Here is a 24,353-nt window from a genome sequence, read left to right as displayed (position 1 = left end):
TTCCATGCAGAATTTCAAAGTGTAGCAACATTCCATGAAGAACCCCAAAGAGTAGCAAGATTCCATTTAGAATCCCAAGTACATAAGTGTTGCCATACTGGGACAGACCAAAGGTCCATCGAGCCCCAGCATCCTGTTTCCAACAGTGGCCAATCCAGGTCACAAATACCCGGCAAGATCCCAAAAATATACAAAACATTGTATACTGCTTATCCCAGAAATAGTGGATTTTCCCCAAGTCCATTTAATAACGGTCTATGGACTTTAGGAAGCCATCCAAACGTTTTCCTCTGTATGTCCATGCAGTCATTCTCTGCATTGGTGAGCGTGTGTATCTGAGCTCTGTATATAGTGTACACATAGAGGGGCATAATCGAACGAAAACGTCTATCTCCATGGGTGTTTATCTCCAAGAAGGGTCCGTGAGGGGCGGACCAAACCGTATTTTGGGAAAAAATAGACGTCCATGTTTTATTCGACAATTTGTGAGCTGGGCGTTTTTGTTTTCAGCGATAATGGAAAATGAAAGTGCCCAGCTCAAAAACGAATAAATCCAAGGATTTGTTCGTGGGAGTGGCCAGGAGTCGTAGTGCACTGGTCACCCCTCACATGCCAGGACACCAACCGGCCACCCTAGGGGGCACTTTTACAAAAAAAAAAAAAAAGGTAAAAGAGCTCCCAGGTGCATAGCACCCTTCCCTTGTGGTTGAGCCCCCCAAACCCCTCTCAAAACCCACCACCCACAAGTCTACACCATTACTCTAGCCCTAAGGGGTGAAGGGGGCACCTACATGTGGGTACAGTGGGTTTGGGGGGCGGTGTGGAGGGCTCCCATTTACCAGCACAAGTGTAACAGGTGGGGGGATGGGCCTGGGTCTACCTGCCTGACGTCCACTGCACCCCCTAATACCTGCTCCAGTGACCTGCATACTGCTGCCAGGGAGGTGGTATGACATTTGAGGGTGAACATAAAAAGTTGTGAAACGGCATATTTTGTGGTGGGAGGGGGTTTGTGACCACTGGGGGAGTCAGGGGAGGTCATCCCCGACTCCCTCCAGTGGTCATCTGGTCGTTTAGGGCACTTTTGGGGGCCCTATTCGTGGAAAAACAGGGTCCAGGAAAAGTGCCCTAAATTCTCGCTAAAAACGCATATTTTTTTTTTCCATTATCGGCGAAAGGCGCCTATCTCTGATCGGCCGATAACCACGCCCCGAGTTCCGCCTTCACCACGCCTTTGACACGCCCCCATCAACTTTGTCCGCATCCGCGACGGAGTGCAGTTGAAAACGTCCAAATTCGGCTTTCGATTATACCGCTTTATTCATTTTGTGAGATAAACGTCTATCTCCCGATTTGGGTCGCAATATAGGCGTTTTTCTTTTTCAATTATAAGCTGGATAGAGGACGTTTTGTACATGTGTGTGTGGTCTCTCTATGTCAGAGGAGAATATGTATGGGATTGATTGCATATACTGCTTCTATTGTATGCAAATAGATCTCATGACTATTCATTGTGGAAATCTTGAAAACCAGACTGCATTATGGCCCTCGAGGACTGTAGTTGCCCACCTGTGCTCTAGTGCACTTAATCTCTGTACAGCACTGACACCTTCCTCATCTACCTAATAGGAAGGCAGGATTCTGGCAGGCAGCAGGGCCCACTCATCCCAATCTCAGCATCGCCCCAGTGTCTCTCCCCTCCTGTTTATACAAAATCTTGTTTTCCAGGCTGCTGCTGACTCACCTCTGACTCAGTCCCTGGGGAAGTGAAGAGCAGAAACCCCGAGTGTCTGCCAGAGACCCTCTTTGGAGAACTCATTCACCTCCTCACCAAGAGAAGATTGAGGAAGAGCATCAGGTCAGCCACATAAGGGCAGAGAGGCTGATTCTCTAGGCTCTAGAAATACAGAGAGCTGGGGGGAGGGGAGAATTCTATGACAGGGGCTGCTGGTAGACATGAGAGAGAATGCTTTAGGAACCTCTGAAGAAAGTGAGTGTAGGGCACGGCTCTAATATACCTAGGAAGGTTTTACTCATGTTACAGACATCGAGAGCCAGATGCACAAAACCTAACGAGCCACAACTTGCGTTTTAAACTGGTTCAAGGCAGTTTTAAACGCAAGTAGTTTATCGGGGCATGCACCAAGGGCATTTTTTCCTGTCACGGTAGCAGGCAATGAAACCGGAATGCAAATTATTCAAAGGCTATTATAATGAGCTGCAGTACCGTTTTTCCGATTCCTTACCGTGGAAACCACTAACGTGAGGTCCTGCACCTTCGTTAGGGCTCCTGTGAGGAATCGGAAAGGAAAAGAGCCCCAAAAAAATTAAAAAAGGAAGAAAAAAAAGCAGCGAGCGCACGTGAGAGGTGTCCTTTATGGACGTACTCTGCCTGCGCTTGTGAGGGACGTCTTTTCGCCATTTTTTTTTTTTTTTTAGTTTTGTCTCCCTGCGCTGCTCATCTTCTGTAGCAGCGAGGAGAAGGGATTAGGGAATCGGGGACCTGCGACTCGAGTCGATCCGGAGTTCGGGACGTCCCTTTCCATTATGTTCCTCTTCCAGGTCTCTTCAGCCAATCAGAGTGCGTGTAGCTGACACCAGCAAGCTAGATGCGCTCTGATTGGCTGAAGAGACCCAAGAAGAGGAGCATAACCTAATGGGACGTGCCGATTCTCCGACTGGCTACCGAGGTAATGGTGAATGCAACGGAGCTACACAAGGCTCATTTGCATTCCCTTTCCTTAGTGAATTCCCGTTCCCTACCGATTCGCTATGGAATCAGTAGGGAACGGAATTACCGACGACTTTAGTGCATCTTCCTCCGAGTCACTCAGAATAAATTAGCCCCTCATTTGCTGCTATGTTAATCCCAGGAGATCTTCCTCTTACCCCAACATCTTCTCTCTCTGTCAACTTTGGGATCTCTTCCCCTGTTCTCTCCTAGAACTTCCCCACCCCATACTGAGAAGGTCTCTATCCCTGTCTCTCATCTCCAGAGCAATTGTCTCTGTCCTACATGAGGGTCCAGGAAAAGTGCCCTAAATTCTAGCTACAAACGCATACTTTTTTTCCATTATCGGCGAAAGGCGCCCATCTCTGTTTGGGTGATAACCATGCCCCAGTCCCGCCTTCACCACGCCTCCGACACGCCCCCGTCAACTTTGTACGCTTCCGCGATGGAGTGCAGTTGAAAACGTCCAAGTTCGGCTTCGATTAGACCGCGTTATTCGTTTTTGTGAGATAAACGTCCATCTCCCGATTTAGGTCGGAACGTTGGCGTTTTTCTCGTTCGATTATAAGCAGGATTGTCACTAGGATGGCCGAGTGTCCTCCACATACAGGACCATCCTGTTTTTAAAAAAAACATGTCTTGTGTCCTGCTTAGCCAAAAACAGAAATTGTAATTGTCCTGTTTTTCTAGTCTGGCCAACAGAATCACAGACTTGGGTATATGTAGGATTTTACATGTGGATACAGATGGTGTGGTGTATCATCACCCATCCACCCCTTGTTCCCTCTTCACTTTCCTTTCCCTTCCTTTCCTTCTAGGTTCCTCTGCAATCTTGCCTCTTCCAAGTGCCATAAATTCACATTAAGGACTTTTAAAGATGGTAATGTCAACATAGCTTTTACCACAGGAATGACTTGTATTATTATGAGGATGTAACAGTGGCCACCCTAGCATTTGCTATGTAAAAAACAAGAAGTCATAAATAGCCTTGGGGGAACCTATTTATAAAGATGGCAAGTTAAACAATTGATTAATTATTTTAAAAACATGTATTTATTCATTCATTTTTTGTAAATGTGTTGCCCACGCTATCAGCATTTTGACTAGCTTTTGGGCATTAACACCCCATTCCTTAGGCCAAGAAGGCAACACTTCCTGTGTAAAATCTAAGCCTATGTGAACACCTTATACAAAAAGAGCTGGGGTGCTAATTTCATGTATTCACCTCACCAAAATATATATTTCTATGTTCTGACTGTAAGAGGGAGCTTTGAACATCTCCTGTGAATAGGTGCATCCTACACAATGAAGCAGCCAGAGCAACCATGTTGTATGAAATAACAAGTTAAGCATGCACCCTATATAAGGGAGCAAACTGAAAGTAAACCCTACAGTATTTAAGGGAGCAACCTGAGCGTGCAGTCAATATAAGAGAGCAGCCTGAGCGTGCAGTCAGTATAAGGGAGCAGCCAGAACTTCATCCTGTATAAAAGAGCAGCTTCAGCGGTGCAGTCAGTATAAGGGAGCAGCTTGCAGCCTGAGAGTGCATCCTGTAAAAGGGAGCAGCCTGAATGTGCAGTCAATATAAGAGAGCAGCCTGAGCGTGCAGTCAGTATAAGGGAGCAGCTTGCAGCCTGAGCATGCATCCTGTATAAGGGAGCAGCCTGAATGTGCGAGTCAATATAGAGAGCAGCCTGAGCGTGCAGTCAGTATAAGGGAGCAGCCAGAACTTTCATCCTGTATAAAAGAGCAGCTTCAGTGATGCAGTCAGTATAAGGGAGCAGCTTGCAGCCTGAGCATGCATCCTGTAAAAGGATGCAGCCTGAATGTGCAGTCAATATAAGAGAGCAGCCTGAGCGTGCAGTCAGTATAAGGGAGCAGCCAGAACTTTCATCCTGTATAAAAGAGCAGCTTCAGTGATGTAGTCAGTATAAGGGAGCAGCTTGCAGCTGAGCATGCATCCTGTAAGGATGCAGCCTGAATGTGCAGTCAATATAAGAGAGCAGCCTGAGTGTGCAGTCAGTATAAGGGAGCAGCCAGAGCATTCATCCTGTAAAGAGCAGCTTCAACATCGAGTCAGTATAAGGGAGCAGCTTGCAGCCTAAGCCTGTATCCTGTATAAGGGAGCAGCCCGAGCATTTATCTCATATAAGGTAACAGCCAGAGCATTCATCCTGTACTAAAGAGGGGCCTTATACTGTGTTCTGCCTAAGAGAGCAACCTGTCTGCGTGTTCATGCTTGTAGAAGACATTGATATAAAAAGGACGTGATGTCCAGGACCACAGCGAGCGCACTGACTGAGTCACTCACGGCTCCTCCTGTCTCTTCCTTTTCTTGTGTTTATATTTGACATCCTCACAGCAATGGCATTTCCAGTTTCTCCCAGGCCAAAAGGGTTTTTGTTATTATCCTGCCAGATCCGGTGTGAGTCAGCAGACACGAGGGAGAAGGGGGTGAGAAGGTGTGATGTCACATTAGTGCCACAAGCTGCACTAGCACCAGGACCTCATGAGGCTCCAGATAGCCAAGGACAGCAGACCTGAGACATAACCTCTTTGCCTTTCATTCTTATTGATTATCTGAAGAAAGGGGGAATCCTAAGCAGACCAGGAGATGGAGGTTGGGAGATATGAGGCAGGGCAGAATCTCGCAGGTCTCAATTTTCAAACTATATTGCGTGGCACATTTTGGTCCATATGGCTGGCATGAGGCACTTTTACATGGGCAATGTGCTAACTGGGCATGTTCTGGAAGTCCGAGAAAAAGAAAAAGTCAAGAATTTTTGAAGGAAAGATGCAGGACCAAACTGAGCCATAACTGTGTCCTATGTGATTTCTCATTGACTCCTCCACCCTCACCCCACAACCTGTTGCATCACCACCGATGAGAGGAGATAGTAAGCTGGGAGCAATTTCTGCACCTTCCATACCTTTGCCCAGCACCAATCTCTGTTTCCCTTCATGCCCAATCTGCAAGCCAAAGCAACAGGTTGGGGGGGGGGGGGGAGATCCTCCATTATTCAGCAGAGCTAAACTAAATATGTAGGAGTTTGATATTCAGCATTTTTTTAAACACTGGATATTCAGTGCCAGGCTATAGCCAGATACTGGCACTTTATATCTGAGTATTCGGCAGTCACAGGCACTTACCTGGGTGCCAGCAATATTCAAACCCCTACCCAGATAAAGTTAGGATGGTCTTTGGCAGTCTTTTGGCTGTCCTGACTTTATTCAGATATTTTACCCAGTTTGCAGACCGAATATAGCTCTGGCCCCAGACAGCCCTGGCAAAGCCCGGATCCTTTGGAAATGGTCTCATCAGAGTTTCAGCAGCAGTGTTTTGATTCTATTCATAAGCCTTTAGTGTTTCTGCTCCCACTCTATCAAATGCCCTTCTCATTCATCTGCACTTTGAACAAGTTTGGCAACCTTTCTGTTCTCACCTTGAAACTTTTCTATTCCATGACGCAGATGAGCTCTTAAGCTTTCAAATATTTTCTAGTTATTACTAGAGGTTTGGTTGCCTGACAAACTGTAGCCTACTTTCCCTCCCTTATAATGGTCTCTCATCTTTCCTATAAAAGTTTATGGAATTCTTTTTTTACTCCCTTCTCTTCGACCTCAGCTTTCTCATATTTTAATTCTATGTATCATTGTAAGCCGCCCTGGAAGAACTTTTTTTTTTCTCTAGGGCAGTATATCACATTTTAATCAACCTGAAACTCGAAAATCTGGGTATAATCCAGTCACTGGGACTTATCCGGTTAGGAAGTCCAGCTCAAGATTAGGACAATACCCTTTCCAAAAATACTAGGACTAGGGGGCATGTGCTGAAGCTACAAAGTAGTATTTAAAGCAAATCATAGAAAAATGTTCTTCACACAATGTGTAATTAAACTCTGGAATCCGTTGCCAGAGAATGTAGTAAAAGTGGTTAGCTTAGCGGGGTTTAAAAAAAGGTTTGGATGGCTTCCTAAAGGAAAAGTCCATAGACCATTATTAAATTGACTTGGGGAAAATCCACTGCTTATTTCTAGGATACCAAAAAATAAAACAAAAAATGGCTTTGCTTTGTCCAAAAGTACCTTTGTAGAAATACACAACCTAAGTCAGACAAAGCACATGTACTGCACAAGTGTATATTGATTATTGAAGGTGTCTCATAACGTCACAAAGACATATTAATGTCAAAATTGCTTTCGAGCTCGCCAGCTAGTGACTTAGTATAATCATAGACCACCTCCTACCAACCAATAGTGCACATAAACTGTGTCTTGTGCAAACCTAAATCTCTACGTGTCCATCTGTGTACTCAACAACATGTATTTTTTCAAAAAAGATTTTTGGTGTGCACTACTGTCAAAAAATTAAATATTGTTGCAGTAAATTTACTGGTAATGCAAAATCCACTTAACTTGATAGCTCTAAGCATTACTCGCCGTCATCCTGGACTAGAGCTTATCTCCTGGGGCTGGAACCTGTCACATTGCCAGAGTCCAATATATCCCATGTACATAAAGTCTCCGGTATCACTGTGTGCCCGACAGGACCCTGTTTCGCGGTCAACTGCTTTCTCAAGGGCATATAGTTTTCAACAGCAACCGATACCGATGTACAAGCCGATGTATTTCTAGGATAAGCAGCATAAAATGTATTGTACATTTTTGCGATCATGCCAGGTACTTGTGACCTGGATTGGCCACTGTTGGAAACAGGATGCTGGGCTTGATGGACCTTTGCTCTGTCCCAGTATGGCAACACTTATGTACTTGGGATTCTAAATGGAATCTTGCTACTCTTTGGGGTTCTTCATGGAATGTTGCTACACTTTGAAATTCTGCATGGAACCTTGCTATTCTTTAGAATTCTAGAATCTTGCTACTCTTTGGGGTTCTATATGGAACGTTGCTACTATTTGGGTTTCTGCCAGGTATTTGTGACCTGGATTGGCCACTGTTAGAAACAGGATGCTGGGCTTGATGAACCTTCGGTCTGTCCCAGTATGGTAATACTCATGTACAATATTTAAACTCCATGTTTGGTGTTTGTGCCAGCCACAATGTTTAAACATATACCAGAATATTCAGTTCTGGTCACTATCTGAACACTGGTGCCAACTATCCGGACAGTCCACGTAGTGCTGGACATGAGCAGATAATGATGATATTCAGGGACGATATCTGGATAGCTAGCTAGAAAGTCCCTAAGTTGCCCAGATAATTATTTATAGATACCAGGGTAACCAGTTAATTTAAAATTTCACCCCAGTTCTCGATGGATAGTGCCGAGGTTGTCTGTAATGAATTTCAGCTGTAGTACAATAATAACAGACCGTGGGGTCCTTTTACTAAGGTACGCTGAAAAATGACCTGTGATAGGGTAGGTGCGTGTTTTGGGTGTGCGCAGATCCTTTTATCAGCGTACCTGCAAGAAATGCCTTTTTAATTTTTGCCGAAAATGGACGTGTGGCAAAATCAGAATTGGTGCATCCATTTTGGGTCTGAGATCTTACCGCCAGCCATTGACCTAGTGGTAATATCTCACGTGGTAACCAGGCGGTAATGACCTACGTGCGTCAAATGTGACATGGCGCACGTCCAATATGCGCGTCCAAAAATAAAAATTATTTTTCGGACATGCGCCAGAAATGAAATTACTGCAAGAGCCACGCAGTAGCCGGGCACTAACTCCATTTTGGTGTACATTGCACGCGCGTAGATGCTTACGCAGCTTAGTAAAAGGGCCCCTGTGAGCGCACTAGGGACAGAGAAGGTACCTGGATATAATATGTAAACCGATTTGGTTGTATCACAGAAAGATGGTATATGGAAATCTAATAAACATAACATAATACCACTGACCATTTTAGTAGCTGCCCTCTGGACCAACTCCATCCTGCTTGCATCTTTTTGAAGGTGCAGTCTCCAGAATTGTACACTGTATTTTAAATGAGGTCATCACCTCCTTTTTCCTACTGGCCATTCCTCTCCCTATGCGCCCAAGCATCCTTCTAGCTTTCGCCATCACCTTTTCTACCTGTTTGGCCACCTTAAGATCATCACATATGATCACACCCAAGTCCTGCGGCTCTTCCATGTACAAAAGTTCTTCACCCCTAAACTGTACCATTTCCTCTGGTTTTTGCAGTCCAAACGCATGACCCTGCATTTTTTTAGCATTAAATCTAAGCTTCCAAATTCCAGATCTTTCATCTAGCTTTGTTAAGTCTTCCTTATGCTATCCAAATCATCAGGGATGTCTACCCTATTGCAGATTTTGGTATCATCCGCAAAGAGGCAAACCTTACCAGACAGCCCTTCAGCAATGTCGCTTACAAAAATGTTTAAAAAATATAAGAACTCAGCCTTTTGGTGCACTGCTGGAAACATCCTTTTCCTCAGAATGAGCTCCATTTACCACCTCCTAACCCACAGTCACTTTAGGACAGTGTTTCCCAAGTGTAGCCCTGGAGTACCCCTTGCCAGTCAATTTTTCAGGATATCTGCATTGAATATGTATGAACTCGATTGCATACATTGTCTCCATTATATGCAAATCTCTTTCATTCATATTCACTGTGGAGACAGTGGCCCAAATGGTTTTTCATCTGTCATCAGCTACTATATTTATAATTATTTTTATTATTTGTTACATTTGTAGCCCACATTTTCCCACCTTTTGCAGGCTCAATGTGGCTTACATATAACCGTTAACGGCGTTAGCCGATTACGGTCTGAACAAATACATAGTATAAATGAATACAAAGTGATATTGAGGTATAATGAGGTATAAGTATGGTAGGAAACAGTTGGGGGGAACTTAGAAAGGGAGAGGGGGAAGAAGAGTCAGGTAATGTCCTTTACGGTCTTTGGTTACATTGTGTCACAGGTGACCAGGTATTTTTATGTTGGGTCAGTGGGGTATGCTCTTCTGAACAGGTCTTTAGTGCTTTCGGAAAATTTAGGTGGTCAAGCGTAGTTTCTACTGCTTTTGGCAATGCATTTCATAGTTGTGCGCTTAGGTAGGAAAAGCTGGTTGCATAGGTGGATTTGTATTTGATATAAACAAATTAGGAACAAAAAAAGCAAACGGGGATGGGAGGGAGAGAGAGAGAAAGAGAGAGAGAGAGAGAGAGACGATGCAATATGCGAGATTTTGAACAAGCCTCAGCTCTGTCAACATGCAAACGCATTGGAAGTTTTGCCGTCCCTAGCTGTCCTTTTAAATCTCCCCTTATCTGCATGTCTCCGCCCCTGACAGTGACGTCGCTGGCCTCAGCCCTGGCTGCCCCTCAGGTTCCCTGTAGCCAGGTAGCTTTGCTTTCATTTCTGGGGGATTTGAGTATTTTTAGCCGCTGGATCCCCTCCAGTTAGCCCTGCAGCCCTCCTCTTCGGCTTTCCCCCGAATGGGTTCGACCCAGTTTCCCTTGAAGAAGAGATTTTTTTTTTTATTGGTATAAAAGAAAGGCTCCTGGTGCTGTGTGTATATTTCTGTGCTTCTCTCTCCCTGCTTCAGATAGCAGCAGCAGCCCGGAAAGAAAGGCTTTATGTTTTAATTGGATCAAAGGCGACCCAGGAGCAAAGGACAGGAAGAGAGCGCGGTGGCCTTGCATTCTGTGAGTGGCTGATGGTTTCTTAACTCTTGTTATTTTGAAAGCACCTTTTCTATCAGGGTTGTGATTTGCACGGGGATGACTTGAATACATGTAAATCTGCGTTGTGTGTGTATTGTATAATTGTTGAATGATAGCTGCATGTCAGTAGTGTGTATACACATGACAGATCATTTTTTTTTTTGCCTCTGTGTGTGTGGGCGCTGAGTGATCTCTGCCTGTGGTTGCTCTCTGATTTGTGGGTACATGTGTGGTCCAGTGAGACTGGAGGAATAATATATATAATTTAGAGGAAGTGGGGGAAAATTAATGGAGACTGCAAAAAAAAAAAGGAGTGTGAAATATCTAGAATCTAGATAGTTGCAAGAACAAAGCAGCAAGTTTATACAGGAGGGAGATCAGGCGAAACAAATTTCATACATTTCTTTGATTGGATGACTACGGAATTAGCTCAAGGGTGTGCATTGAATAGGGTTTACCTGGGCTGGAGAAGACCAAATGGGAAGTGGACTAGGAAAACTCAGAGCTGCAGTTAAGATTCATTGAAAAAGAGTGCAATGTTATGAAAGTGGGGTGCAGAAATCCAAGGGTATAAGATGTGGAGTGGAAGTTGATCACAGCAACGCCTCCCTCTTGGTTGGTACATATTATGTCTGATCTTAACATAACAAAATAATATGATAAAGGACTACAGCCAATGGGATGCTGGGGAGTGTAAGAGCATCCTGAGCCAGAAATGTGCCCTGTGTGACACACCCCCCTAGTGGCCCCACCCCACCCATTGCATCATGGCCAAGCAGGGGAGGTAATGGATAGGGCACAGTTATGGCACACCTGCCTCCCTTGTGCCCTGTGCGACTTCACTACCTGCACATAGTTCACTATGGCCCTCCATAACGTCTCAGGTTATTGGTAAGACACCTCCTTAAATATTGTGTTCAGTCTTCCAAAATGTGTGTGTAAATGTACAGAATACTAGCACATGCCCATACACCATTACAGAATAGTGCTTAATGCAAAAGGGCGTACACATGGGCAGGTCATAGGCAGGGCTTCCGCTTACACGTGTAACTTATAGAATGCTGTAAGTTACAAGGGTTCTCCTTACTGCATTTAGGTGCCCACAGTTATGCCAGATCTATGGCTGATGTAAATGTAAGGTGCGCTGATGTCAGGTTACACTAGTATAGTCAGTGCGTTTTTTTTCTAGCAAAAAAGGTGCCGGTACTCAAATGCTAGGCCATCCTTCAAGGGTGGGGTAAACACTCAGTGACTCACTCTACAATAGCCAGGCCCCTGCAACCAGTCACAGAATCTATGACAAGGCAGAATTGGTGTGTAGAGCCTGAGCTGTTTCATTAAACCTTGGGGTCCATGGGTCAATTGTAGCAGACAGTGGAAAAGGTGCTGGTACTCAGTACCCCCAAGTACCCCCTCAAAAAAAGCCACGAGTATAGTATAGCAGAATCGGAGTGCCCAGATGCCATTCTAGAGTAGGCTTTCACTGGAGGAGCCCACTTATAGAATGCTCCCCTTATATTTTATCATTTGTCTGTCCTCACTAGATTGAAAGCTACAAGAAACAGGGACAGTCTACGTTTTAGAGTATTGTGTACAATTCTGGAGGCTGCACCTTCAAAAAGATATGAACAGGATGCAGTCTGTGTAGAAGGTGGTCTTCGTCATAAAGCATATGGGGACCGACTTAAAGATCGCAATATGCATATTTTGGAAGAAAGATGAGAGAGGGGAGATATGATAGAGACATTTAAATATCTCCGTGCATAACTGAATAAGTGGTGCAGTGGTTAGAGCATAAGTCTTGTAATCAGAAGGTGGCTGGTTCGAATCCTTGCTAAGGATGTAAAAAGAATCGAAGCGGTGCAAAGAAAAGCTACGAGAATGGTATGGGATTTGCGTAACAAGACGTATGAGGAGAGACTTGCTGACCTGAACATGTATACCCTGGAGAAAGGAGAAACAGGGGTGATATGATACAGACGTTCAAATATTTGAAAGGTATTAATCCGCAAACGAACCTTTTCCGGAGATACGAAGGCGGTAGAACGAGAGGACATGAAATGAGATTGAAGGGGGGCAGACTCAAGAAAAATGTCAGGAAGTATTCCTTCACAGAGAGAGTGGTGGATGCTTGGAATGCCCTCCCGCGGGAGGTGGTGGAGAGGAAAACGGTAACGGAATTCAAACATGCGTAGGATAAACATAAGGGAATCCTGTTCAGAAGGAAAGGATCCTCAGGAGCTTAACCGAGATTGGATAGCAGAGCCGGTAGTGGGAGGCGGGGATAGTGCGGGGCAGACTTATACGGTCTGTGCCAGAGCCAGTGGTGGGAGGCGGGACTGGAGGTTGGGAGGCAGGGATAGCGCTGGGCAGACTTATACGGTCAGTGCCGGAGCCGGTGGTGGGAGGCGGGGATAGTGCTGGGCAGACTTATACGGTCTGTGCCAGAGCCGGTGGTTGGGAGGCGGGGCTGTTGGTTGGGAGGCGGGCCTAGTGCTGGGCAGACTTATACGGTCTGTGCCCTGAAGAGCACAGGTACAAATCAAAGTAGGGTATACACAAAAAGTAGCACATATGAGTTGTCTTGTTGGGCAGACTGGATGGACCGTGCAGGTCTTTTTCTGCCGTTATCTACTATGTTACATAAATGCACAGGAGGCAGATCTCTGTCAACTGAAAGGAAGCTCTGGCTCAAGAGCGCATCAGATGAAGTTAAAAGTGGTCAGACTCAGAAGAAATGTGAGGAAATACCTCTTTATGGAAAAGGTGGTGGTTGAGTGGAATGACCTCCCGGTGGAGGTGTTGAAGATGAGGACTATATCTGAATTCAAGAAAGTGAGGAACAGGCATGTGGGATCCCTTAGGGCAGGGGTAGGCAACTCCGGTCCTCGAGAGCCGCAGGCAGGTCAGGTTTTCAGGATATCCACAGTGAATATGCAGGAGATAGATTTGCAAGCACTGCCTCCATGGTATGCAAATCTATCTCCTGCATATTCATTGTGGATATCCTGAAAACCTGACCTGCTGCGGCTCTTGAGGACCGGAGTTGTCTACCCCTGTCTTAGGGGGAGGAAGAGATAGCGGATGACTGGTTGGGCCGTTTGGCCTTTTATCTGCCGTCATTTTCTCTGGTTCTATGTTCCTAAAACGGTGCTGTTAATACTAATTATGATTATAGTCTATCGTGGTGGTAAGAACAGGGTTGATAGCTTGTGGGATTGCAAGCAATCCACTCTTTAGACCCTCCAGAACGGGGGCAAGGGAAGAAGGGCACTGAAAGGAAACGCAACCCATTGATTCTGCTAGATTGGTACCAGCAGTCGTCACCTCCCCAGAAACCAGCTAGGTTTCTCTTGGTGCAGCGTCTCCAAACGGTAATGAGCCCCACCCCCATTTGTGGAGTACGAGCCATTCGCAGTCTCTCAATTGACTTCTAGCATTCCCTTTAATACTTTCATCCTGCCAAAGAGGGCTTCCGTCTGGAGTTCGGAAGATGTCAGTGTTCGCGGGTTGCTGGTGTCCAGGCACCGGCCAGCAAGACTACAGGATCCTAGGAGGTCAGAGGTTCGGGCAGTTTTGGTGGTCGTTTGGCTTGTTGCTAGTAGGGCTTGGTGGTGGAACGAGTGGTGGAGTTCACGATCCTGTACATAACTCATAGCCATTTACCCCAGAATAGTAGAGAACTGACCTGGATAAAGATCGATATCCTACAGTCAAACTTATATCCTGCTACCAGCTATAGGTCTCGCAAGGTGAAGAATAACTGGTCAGACTGAGGTGGGATATGATTAAGGTCATAAAAAAATCCTGAGTGGTGTAGAAAAGTGAATCGATTGTTTACTCTTTCAAAAGGTACAAAGACTAAGGCAGTGGCGTAGCTACAGGTGGGCCTGGGTGGGCCAGGGCCCACCCACTTAGGGCTCAGGCCCACCCAACAGTAGCACATGTTTAGCGGTAGCTGGTGGAGATCCCAAGCTCAGCCAGCTGAAGACGTCCTCCTGATGGCAATGAAACGCTACTCTCCACAATACTGGCACCTGCGCATGCTCAGTTTTCAGCGCATGCCTGCTGCAGACTGCCAAGGTGGAAAAAAGCATTTTCCCGCCAGCTGACATTTTTTTTTTTTTGGTGGGGGAGGAGGGGAAGAAAACTTGGTGCCCCACCACTTCTTGCTTAGGCCCACCCAAAATCTGTTATCTGGCTACGCCTCTGGATTAAGGTGGGGGGGGGGGGTCACTCAATGAAGTTACATGGAAATACTTTTAAAACAAATAGGAGGAAATATTTTTTCCCTCAAAGAATAATTAAGCTCTGGAACTCATTGCAGTAACAGTAGTTAGCGTATCTGAGTTTTAAAAAAAGGTTTGGACAACTTCCTAGAAGAAAAGTCCATAGTCTGTTATTGAGATAGATGATCAGTAACATGAAATGTTGCCATGATTTGGGTTTCTGCCAGGTACTTGTGACCTGGATTGGCCACTGTTGGAAACAGGATACTGGGCTAAATGCAGGGCCGCTGAGAGCCAGAGCCGGCCCGGGACAAGGCCGCCCCCGGGCCCACCCTCACCACCCGAGGTCGTCGTTGGGCCCCCCCCACCCGAGGTCGCCGGCCCCCCTCCACCCGCTACCGGGCCGGGCCCTGCACTAACCTTAAACGCCTCCTTTCACCACGTTCGCAGCAAGCAGCGGCAGGGCAGACCTCTCCTTCCTTCCGTGCCCCGCCCTCGCGGACGTTACGTCGGGCGAGGGCGGGACACGGAAGGAAGGAGTGGCCTACCCTGTTGCTGCTTGCTGTGAAGGTGGTGAAAGGAGGCATTTAAGGTTAGTGCTGGGAGCGACGGAGGGAGGCGGGTCGGACTGCGATGTCGCCAGGCCCCCTCCGGAGGCCCAGGCCCGGGGACTTTTGTCCCCCCTGTCCCCCCCCCTCCTCGGCGGCCCTGGCTAAAGGACCATTGGTCTGACCCAGTATGGGCATTCTTATGTCAGTGTGGAGGAAGGGTTTCCATGCTGGAATATTTATCGGAAGTGTTTCCTAGGCTGGCATAGAGATAAGTGGAATTAAAAAGACTCTGAGCAGGAGTCTTCAGGTCCCTTTAGATCTAGGGAGAAGTCAGGCTTCTGTGTGACCACATTGGTTGTACTGGAGTCCTGGGGGTATTTGTAAGTATCTGTATCCAGCCATATGTGTGTTAGGCACATAAAGAGAAATCTGAACAGCAATAGGGGCCCATATATCAAAACACATTTGTGACCATCTCTGGGAAAAGGTGACTAAAGTAACGGATCCAAAATATTGAGAATGGCTGGGTCCATAAGCGCCTAAAAAAGTTACATGTTTGAACTTCTGTAACTTTTTTTTTTTCACATAAAAGGATGGGGCTTTGACTGTTGTGTCACAATTTGTTTGCTCTAACAGAATTCATTAAACTTCATTTTTTTGTTTCTGGTGACTTTAGTCACTTTTCCTAGAGATGGTCATATTTAATCATGCCCAAACATAATAGGACTGCTTTATATTCAGGCTGATGCAGGGGCGTAGCCGGACACTCAATTTTGGGTGGGCCTGGGCCCAAGATGGATGGCAGAAGAACCCTGCCCCATCCCACAGGTGATTTAGCTCTCTCCTTTTCTCACGTGCATGCCATATATGGTCTCTCAACATCCCCCCTCTCCCGCATACCTTTTAAATAGCAGATTTTCACCGACAGCGAGCAGCAACTAATATGCACTGGTCATGTTGGCCCCACAGCCTTCCCACTGATGCAACTTCCTGTTTCTGCACAGGCGGGAATACGTCAGAGGGAAGGCTAGTGGGGCCAGTTCAAGCAGTATGTATCAGTCGCTGCTTGCTGCAGGCGAAGATCTGCTATTTACAAGGTATGCAGGAGGGACAGATGTTGGAGTTTTCAGCTGGTGGGGCTTGGGAATCCCTACAGCCACATCATAGGTGTGCTGCTACTGGGTGGGCCTGAGCATAGGCGCCCGTATAAGAGGCTTGGGGAGGCTAATCCTCCCCAGCCCAATCGTGGACTTCCGTTGGCTGCCCTCACAAACGCAGCACTTTTGAACAGGCAGCGCCGGCGCAGGGCTGTGCTGCTGCTCTTCAGTTGCTACTCGCTGTGCAACACCTTCCAGTGGATCCAGTACGGGATCATCAGCAACATCTTCATGCGCTTCTACAGGTCGAGTGCGCTGGCCATCGACTGGATGTCCATGAGCTACATGTGCACGTACATCCCGCTGCTCTTCCCCGTGGCTTGGCTGCTGGAGCGACGGAGGCTGCGGGTGATCATGCTGGCCGGCTCGGCCCTGAACTGCACGGGGGCCTGGTGAAGACGGGCAGCGTGCGGCCCGACCTGTTCGGGGTGACGCTGCTGGGCCAGGTGATCTGCTCGGTGGCCCAGGTCTTCATCCTAGGCATGCCCTCGCGGATCGCCTCTGTCTGGTTCGGCTCTCACGAGGTGTCCACGGCCTGCTCCCTGGGCGTCTTTGGGAACCAGGTATGGCCAAAAGATCGGCAATCAGAACTGGCGCTGCGTACGATAAGTAGTAGTAGTACATACAGTCAATACTTCAAAACAAAGAAAAATATCTTGGCAGCCCGCAAGTTTTTAACAAGCACCAACCCTCAAATTAAGCACTTAAGCTTTTTCAGTTAGAGATTTATTCTGCATTAACAATATTGCATTTTTGGAAAAGGCAACAACAATTTGTTTTCCATGTCATTTCAGGGTTTGGTATCAAAGGGTGGGATGACAGATATTTTTATATTTAAGGTTGCAAAATAAGTTTTATGTTTTTAAAATATTGGGTGTATATATAGTGATTTATGATATGAGAGTTAATACTTGTACAGGGTGATTATTTATTGTTATTTATTTTGTTTTTCTGTGTGTTGTCAGACAATTATGAATACAAGCCCCTCCCCTGGCCCCACCCCTAACTCCACCCCCCTTTAGCCTCCCCAAACAGTTGGGCCACTGACCGCCTATGGGCCTGAGCCCAAAGTGGTTGGGCCTGGACCCATCCAGGCCCACCCTTGGCTACGCCACTGGGCTCATGTGATGGAAATCCTCAGAGGTACGAAAAAATGCGAAAAAAACTGGCAGCAAGAGAAAGCAGGTTCTCTAGGGCTAGCTCTGTTCTCTTCCACCCTCCTCCTCTGGCATCCTTTCATGTCTGCAGTCTCTCCTGTCTCTACCTTCCCCGTCTCCCCACCAGCCTTATCTGTTTCTATCCCCATCAGGACCCTGTTCTTACCTCACTGACCTTGCTCCAGTCTGATCTTTTCTCCCTGCTGCCTGTATTCTGGGAGATAAAGAGCCGTTACCAGGCTGTGTGCTGGGCAGGGACAGAGCAGAATGCAGCAGTTGCTGCTGGGCCGCCCTAACTGGAAAAGAGAAATGCAGCAGAAGGGCAACATCAGGCTATATCTGGGACATTTCCTGTCTCTGCTTTGGCTGTTCATATAAAAATTGGGGAGGGGGGATAGGGGAATTTAAACATTTAAATGACAAAAAAAAGCCCCAAACCTCATCTGACGATTGGATCAATATGGTATCTCTGTTGATTTGCTCTTTATGTTTGTGTGTATGTATGTATATTAAATATGATATTAAACAATAAATCATTAACTATATCTCAACAGAAAATAACAGAATACATACACAAAACAACAAACCACAGTTAACATTACTTAAATACAAAAATAAAATAGATCGTAAATACTACTTTCAAATTCCCAGGGCACAAATTCCCGTTTCTATTTCTGTTGATGGCTCTCTCATTCTCCCTGTCTCCTCAGCTCGAAACCTTGGGGTCATCTTTGACTCTTCTCTCTCCTTCTCTGCTCATATCCAGCAGATTGCCAAGACCTGTCGTTTCTTTCTTTACAACATCCGTAAAATCCGCCCCTTTCTTTCCGAGCACTCTACCAAAACCCTCATCCACACCCTTGTCACCTCTCGTTTAGACTACTGCAACCTGCTTCCCACCGGCCTCCCACTTAGCCATCTCTCTCCTCTCCAGTCGGTTCAAAACTCTGCTGCCCGTCTCATCTTCCGCCAGGGTCGCTTTACTCATACTACCCCTCTCCTTAAGACCCTTCACTGGCTCCCTATCCGTTTTCGCATCCTTTTCAAACTTCTTCTACTAACTTATAAATGTACTCACTCTGCTGCTCCCCAGTATCCTCTCCACACTCGTCCTTCCCTATACCCCTTCCCGTGCACTCCGCTCCATGGATAAATCCTTCTTATCTGTTCCCTTCTCCACTACTGCCAACTCCAGACTTCGCGCCTTCTGTCTCGCTGCACTCTACGCCTGGAATAAACTTCCTGAGCCCCTACGTCTTGCCCAATCCTTGGCCAACTTAAATCTAGACTGAAAGCCCACCTCTTTAACATTGCTTTTGACTCGTAACCACTTGTAACCACTCGCCTCCACCTACCCTCCTCTCTTCCTTCCCGTTCACATAATTGATTTGATACTTTATTTATTTTTTGTCTATTAGATTGTAAGCTCTTTGAGCAGGGACTGTCCTTTCTTCTATGTTTGTGCAGCGCTGCGTACGCCTTGTAGCGCTACAGAAATGCTAAATAGTAGTAGTAGTAGTAGTGGCACAGACTATAGACGTTTATCTGGCACTGGTTTTATTGCACATTTGTGCAGAGTTCAGAGACTGGAGAATATGACCAGTGCCAGGTAAACGTCTATAGTCTGTGCCTGGGAATTTGAAATTAGTATTTACAATGTATTTTATTTTTGTATTTAAGTAATGTTAACTGTGGTTTGTTGTTTTGTGTATGTATTCTGTTATTTTCTGTTGAGATATAGTTGATTTATTGTTAATAGATATTTAGGGGTCCCTTTTACTAAGCTGTGCTAATATGTGGAATTAATGTTCCATTACGCGGGTCTTTCCCATTGCTAAGGCCATTTTTAGCGCAGCCCGAAAATGGCAAATTTTCCAAAATAATGGCCACACACTAATTTTTGCCATTAGTTCATGGCCATTAAAAAAAAAGAGCGCATGAACCCTTACTGACACACATTTTGTAGGCGGTAAGGGCTCACACAGCTAATCAGTGCATCTGCATTCCCGCACACTAGCTGATTAGCACAGAAACACCCACTCTCTGCCCCCTTGGTGAAGAAATTAAAAAATATTAGCATGCAGTTTGTGTAGGCGCATGCAAAATTACCACAGGATAAGCTTGCGCTAGTGTTTTTTTTTTTTTGCCTGTATATGTTACTACTGGAATGAATATTCTCCTTACATATGTTCACCCCCCCCCCCCCCCCCCATACTATTTTAAATTGGTGGTCTAAGAAAGAATTCATTGTTTTGTATAAAATTGGGGGAATATTCCTCCTAATTGTTTCTTTTGTACTTTTTCGTTCTGAGTTCTTTGTACAAGATTTAATGCTTGTAAATGTTACAAAATCAATAAATAAAAGTAAAAAAAGAACCCAGACAATGTGGTAGTAACAAGATGCACATCTTTTATAGCAAGATTAAGTGTAAATGTGCTACATGGATTATATTGGGACAAAAAGGAAAGGAGACCAAGGAATATGACCAAATGGAAAACAGCTGAACCAAGAAAAAGACAAGTTGAATTCTGAGCAGTGTTACAGCAGGGTTTTCTGTCTTACCCTTGAGGTTGACCAATACATAAATGGATTGTAGCTAATTAAAAGAAATTAAATATTCAAGAGATTTCTATTGAGTGTATTCTGAAAACTCAGGACACTTTTTGGAGGGTTGGGGGCAACTATGCAGTCTCTCTCACTTGGTAAGTAATGCAGTGTATTGCATTAATTAAGTGTCTCTTGATCCTCTGAATTACGAGTTCAAATGCTGCTTCCATATTCACTCTGGCTTTGAAACCAAGCAAGAAAGTGATTTTCCAATTTACCCATCTATTGGCACATACAATTGTATTGGCCTGACTGGAAAATATCCTGCCTGTATGTATAGTGCTGAAATCTTGAAATGTATTTATTTATTTATTTGTTGCATTATATCCCACATTTTCCCACCTATTTGCAGGCTCAATGTGGCTTACATTGATCCATCATGGCGATCGCCATTCCAGAGTGAAAGATACAAGTGGTATTACATAAAGACATAAGTGATATAGTAGAATTAAGCAAACAGGTATAAAGAGATCAAATTTGGAATAATAGGTACAGTGGTAATGTGTTACAGTGGAGGAGTGGCCTAGTGGTTAGAGTGGTGGACTTTGGTCCTGGGGAACTGGGTTCAATTCCCACTGCAGGCAACAGGCAGCTCCTTGTGACTCTGGGCAAGTCACTTAACCCTCCATTGCCCCAGGTACAAATAAGTACCTGTATACAATATGTAAGCCACATTGAGCCTGTCATGAGTGGGAAAGCTGATTTTTAGTGTTCCTGGGTGGCAGGTCATGAGGTCTAACATGTAGACCGGGGCATCTCCGTAAATGATTTTATGAACCAGGTTTATTTAAACAATTTGTAATCGCTCAATCTAATGTTCTCGGCAGGTACAGTGGTATGTACGTAATAAAACATGATGAAACATGATGATAAAACAATCAACCATATATCTACGTACAATCTGATCAGTAGCAGCATCAAATAAAATAAAAGTCAATACTTCAGGCTCAAAATTAGGCACCAGGAAAGTTTCGGGGAAAGTGCTGTTTTATAAAGATCGCTCAGGACCAAGCACCTTTTATAGAATAGCGCTTAGAGCGGATTCCCGCACCCAACTGTGGGTGCAAGGACTTAGGCCTGCTGAAACCTGGTGTAATTCTGGCACACAAATTGGACTCACAGTCTTGGTATTCTACAACACTGCACCTAAATACAGTGCATTCCATTTAAGTGCACGTCGGATAAGCGCATGCTCTGTTTAACTGCATGCCGTACTTCGGTCCTGTTTTTGGCGCCATCAATGTCTATGGGAACAAACTTCAGTTTAGCGCACCACTGATAAGTGCAAGATTTGCTTATATGCATGGTTTAAGACCGCTGCTCTGCAGGAAAGACTCCGCATAAGCGCACGCACGGAATATGGAAGCCGATTGGCGCGTGACAAAGGGGCAGTAAATTTGAAATCTCATTGGTTAACTGCCACAGGCAGAATAAGCGAAAGAATGTTGTTAGAGTGTACACTGGAGTTGAATTCGTCATCATCGTCGTGCAACTGTAAGACTTTAACACTGGCTGAACGAATAGAAGTTCTTAAAAAATTAGAAAACAAACAAAGTCAAGCTTCTATTGCTAAAGAATATGGTGTCAATCCCAGTCAAATTTCACATATCTTGAAGCAGAAAGACCAGCTTCTGGAAGACTGGCAAAACAATACAAATCCACACCGGAAACGTAAATGGGCGGGAAAGCTGAGGATGTAGAAGATGCTCTTCTTTGGTGGTTTTCTCAAGTCAGGAGCAGACAGTTTCCTGTCAGTGGTCCACTGCTTATGGAGAAAGCTAATCAGCTAGCTGAAAGTCTTGGACTAACTGAATTCAAAGCCACTGTTGGATGGTAGGAAAGATGGAAGGAGAGGAACAACATAAAATTCAAGAAACAGCATGGTGAGAAACAAGACGCTGATGACTTTGCTGCTGAAAATTGGGTTGTTTCAGTTCTTCCTACCATCTTGAACAGGTTTGCACCTCGTGACATTTTCAATGCTGACGAAAACGGTCTCTATTGGCGAGCGATTCCTGATGGAACACTTGCCTTCAAGCAAGCCGAAACTACAGGAAGTAAAATGTCAAAGGACCAACTGATGATCCTCCTTTGCTGCAATATGGATGAGAGTGAGAAGTTGGAACAACTTGTCATTGGAAAGAGCAAACAGCCCCGTTGCTTCAAGAATGTTAAGTGACTTCCTGTGTCATACGAGGCTAACGCAAATTCATGGATGACTGGGGAAATTTGGAAGCAGTGGCTAAAGAAGTTATACAGTGGACCTTCTGGACCTTCATTTGGCTTTTTCACTTCTCAACGCTGTTATTGATGCATGGCGAGCAATACATAATATCCACAGACGTATGTATAGAGTCTATCAATTCTCCAAAAACATAAGCATATTGGGGAAATTTTCCTAAAAACTTTGACATGTAACCTCTCTTCTTCTTAAGCTACTCAATCTATGACCCTAATTAACGACGATAAATCCCCCAACATCCCCTCCCTCAGTCTTTCATTATTTAAAACTGTTATATTCTGGCTTAGATATTGTGGGTTTAGCAGAGGGATACAGACTGCAAGCTCCGACAATCCCCAGCAGCCCTCACTGGACACATTCACACAATCAAACTTGAGTTTTGGTTTTGGCCAAAACCAGGTGATGAATTTTGGTGGCAGTTTTGGCTGGAACTGAAAAAAGTACATAAGTACATAAGTACATAAGTAGTGCCATACTGGGGAAAGACCAAAGGTCCATCTAGCCCAGCATCCTGTCACCGACAGTGGCCAATCCAGGTCAAGGGCACCTGGCACGCTCCCCAAACGTAAAAACATTCCAGACAAGTTATACCTAAAAATGCGGAATTTTTCCAAGTCCATTTAATAGCGGTCTATGGACTTGTCCTTTAGGAATCTATCTAACCCCTTTTTAAACTCCGTCAAGCTAACCGCCCGTACCACGTTCTCCGGCAATGAATTCCAGAGTCTAATTACACGTTGGGTGAAGAACAATTTTCTCCGATTCGTTTTAATTTACCACACTGTAGCTTCAACTCATGCCCTCTAGTCCTAGTATTTTTGGATAGCGTGAACAGTCGCTTCACATCCACCCGATCCATTCCACTCATTATTTTATACACTTCTATCATATCTCCCCTCAGCCGTCTCTTCTCCAAGCTGAAAAGCCCTAGCCTTCTCAGCCTCTCTTCATAGGAAAGTCGTCCCATCCCCATATGGATATATAAATATCTTATGTCTAGTCATATCCTTTGATGTTCACAGAAAATTACCAGTTTATGATGTCTCTGTATAGCATTTCCCTTCCTTTTTAAAAATTTTTTTAGTATTTAGTATTTTTTTTTCCATGTTTTAATAGTTCTATTCATTTGAGCATATAATGTATTTATCTGATGAAACATCATTTTTATGCATGTTTTAATTACTTTATTTTTAAAAAATTTGAACTCGGAACTGAAAAAAGCAATTTGGTCGGTCTTGGTCCTAAGGTGTTACAAGCCTTTGGTGATGATGTAAGATGAACCCCCAAATTTGGGAACAGATCCAAGATCCAGGTGCAAAATAATAGTTAATGAGCTAATTATAGACATTAATTGGCACTAATTTGGACATACACACGGATCTACCTATACGTTATTCTATAGTGTTGTGCACCCAAAATGGGAGTGTGGGCGGGTCAGGGGCATTCCAAATACAGTGCAATCTGCTTCAGTGCAAGGGTCTGGGACCCAAAGAAATACAAGCAGTTAACCGGAGCGTGCACTTAACCGTTGTGACCCAAGAAGCTTCACATCTGATAAACTGAGGAAGTGGAAGGACGGTTCCTAATATAGTAATTTGGGCTGGGTTATCAAGTTGTTGCCTTAAATAAAAGTGTTGAAACATAAACAGAATAAATATAAAACCCAGGAAGGGTCAAAGGTCAGGGTGGGAAAGGGAGAAAATTGTTAAAAAAACATTGATGATGAATGCATTACTATGGTTGTTTAAGTAGGGCTTGATAGTTAATCTGTTGTACATTGAGTCTGTCGAATGTGTTTAACATGTTGGATCATTAATAAAAATTGTTGAAATATAAATAATGAAAGACTGTATTTTACCTACAAGCAAAATAGCTTCCACACACATGGATCATAGCTAATGGAAACGGAAACTAAAGCCATGGTGCTTGTTCATTATACACACCCTGGCACACTAGATCGCCACCTCACCAGTTGTGCCTCAAAGATGTAGCAGACTGGGTTCAGACCCACCATCTTATTCTCAACCCTGAAAACACAAGTGGCC

General features: G+C 44.9%; 1 protein-coding gene across 1 annotated transcript in view; it reads left to right on the top strand.

The window, feature by feature from the left end:
* Positions 1-10,162: 10,162 nt before the first annotated feature.
* HMGA1 (high mobility group AT-hook 1) overlaps positions 10,163-24,353 on the top strand; it is a 47,418-nt gene continuing 33,227 nt past the window's right edge. Inside the window, exon 1 of the mRNA XM_030220981.1 lies at positions 10,163-10,346. The gene's annotated coding sequence lies outside the window, so the exon portion shown is untranslated. The remainder of the gene's footprint in view (positions 10,347-24,353) is intronic.

The sequence above is a fragment of the Microcaecilia unicolor genome, chromosome 12 (assembly GCF_901765095.1).
Source record: "Microcaecilia unicolor chromosome 12, aMicUni1.1, whole genome shotgun sequence".
In the NCBI taxonomy this organism is placed as follows: domain Eukaryota; kingdom Metazoa; phylum Chordata; class Amphibia; order Gymnophiona; family Siphonopidae; genus Microcaecilia; species Microcaecilia unicolor.
Note: the sequence above shows the minus strand (reverse complement) of the source record. Positions and strands in the feature narration are given on the sequence as shown.